This window comes from Arachis hypogaea, chromosome 11 (assembly GCF_003086295.3).
Source record: "Arachis hypogaea cultivar Tifrunner chromosome 11, arahy.Tifrunner.gnm2.J5K5, whole genome shotgun sequence".
Lineage (NCBI taxonomy): Eukaryota > Viridiplantae > Streptophyta > Magnoliopsida > Fabales > Fabaceae > Arachis > Arachis hypogaea.
The window spans coordinates 77,234,705-77,236,733 of NC_092046.1; the positions used below are offsets into that span (position 1 = coordinate 77,234,705).

Here is a 2,029-nt window from a genome sequence, read left to right on the forward strand (position 1 = left end):
AATCTTAATCCATATAAATAAACAGAGCTCCTAACCTTAACCAAGAGGTTTAGTTGCTCATAACTTACAGAAAAAACAGGGTTCTAAAACGTGCGGAAGGAGGAAGATCCTAAACCTATTTGATCTTTTCCTTTAAATATTAACCTAATAATAAATGCTAAACTTAAAAGATATTATTTGTAAATAGATATTACAAAAATAAAATAAAATAAAACTAAGAGGTGCTAAATCTACTTGGTGGCCCAACGAGGTGTGAATCGGACTGCTGTTGGCATTCAACTTCAGGATTGGGCGTTGAACGCCAAGTGAGGAAATCTAACGTTGCTGGCCTGTGCCCCCTGCTAGCGTTAAATGCCAGGTGGGCATTCAGTGCCCAGGGAAAGTGCTGCCAGCATTTTCCTTTATTGCTCTAGACTTTTCCAAACTGCTCCGAATTTTACCTAAAACTATAAAAATACAAGAAAAACTCAAAGTAGCATCCAAAGGTGATTTTTGCACTAAAACCAAGTAAAAGTAATTAAAATCTAACTAAAAACAATATAAAAATAACTAAAAAAAGGGTATAAGATGTTCACGCATCAGCATGATCCTATTTTTTTGGCACATGAATTTTATAAGGTAGGGTAATCTATTTTTTCTGGAAACAGAATCTGAAGCTTGTTTCTTTTGTGAATTTGTTCTCTTTTATTTTAGCAAAATTTTGGAAATAGCAAAAAGGGAGGAAACATGAACACAAACCAATAGTGTACAATATTTTGTGCATTTGCTTATTTATTATTATGTTTTTTACTGTTGCTTTCAGAGAGGAAGGTTGTTAAGCTTTCACAAGAGTCCGTTCATGTTGTCGTGCTCGGATTTTCTTTTGCGATTATGATAGAGAAAGAAATTAAGGAAGAATTCATGTACAAAACTGTGAGTATCTGCCACGATGTTTGGTAGCTGTTGTCCATTAAATCTGATTGTCTTCATAATTACTAGAACTGATGTTGGTTTTTTGTACATCAATGGAACAAGTTGTTTCTGATGATGGTGGCATGGCAATAGGGTTAATCTGACCCGTGGCAGGTGACATGATTATATTATTCTGTTACATTTGTGTATCATAGTAGGAAGATTTGTTTTAATGATCTCAGCATTATCTGTGTGATGTTGATTCAGATTAAAAACATTTTGATACCGGGCGTGGCAGATTCACACGGCAGCTGGCAAAACTGCAGGCCAGGGATGACATAAGCAATTGCACACCTGATCAACTAGATGCTGTGCAAGGTGAAAAAGAATAGAATCAATGAATGTGTGTATGTTAATAATGAGTAACGTGTTTGATATGTTCAGGGTTTAGAGAGGATTTCATAAAGGCGTTGAGTGGGGTGCAGAACTCTCCATCAAAAGGATTGTTCATAGATTAAAAAGTAAGCATTAATGTAATATATGAGTTTAAACCAAAGAAAATTTCATAACAAATGAAATCTTAGCTTCGAAATTGATGATGTAAAGGCCAACCCTTTTCTTTGATTTCCTTTACACTGATATACATACTTTCACACTGAAATATTAACATAGTCATATATTATTAGAGTCTAGAATCTTAGCTTAATTGTTAGCATGTTGTGCTAAGTTGTTAGGTGCAATTTCTTTTGCTTCTTTTCTTCTTCTTCTTCTTCTTGATTAAGTTGGTAATTACAATCAATAAATGGATGCAATTCAGAGGGAAAAAGTCTATGTTGGTGTTGGAATTGATGTGTAAGATGGATTCAAAGTTTTGAATTGGGTTCTCAAGAATTGGAACAATAATAATTCTCATCCAATTTCTATTGTTATACTCCATGATTCTCACAACTTCTCCAATGATTATGTTTCTACAGCATGTAAGTTATTTTGAGCTTTTTTTCTTGAATATTTTTCTTTTCTTTTCTTTAGTTTTCTCTGTATTTTTATTAGGATTGAATTTCAAGTGGGATTCTCTTAAATTTTGTGATGATTCTGTTTAATTTGCAGTTAAAAAACTTCTAGCAAGATCTGTGAATGA

The 2,029-nt window shown here is 33.4% G+C and overlaps 1 long non-coding RNA gene across 1 annotated transcript; it reads left to right on the top strand.

Annotated features, from left to right (window-relative positions):
• The first annotated feature begins 616 nt into the window (after positions 1 to 616).
• LOC112723942 (uncharacterized) lies at positions 617 to 2,029 on the top strand. Its single transcript, XR_003163239.3, has 3 exons — positions 617 to 912; positions 1,015 to 1,065; positions 1,159 to 2,029. It is a non-coding gene; the product is annotated as an uncharacterized lncRNA (long non-coding RNA).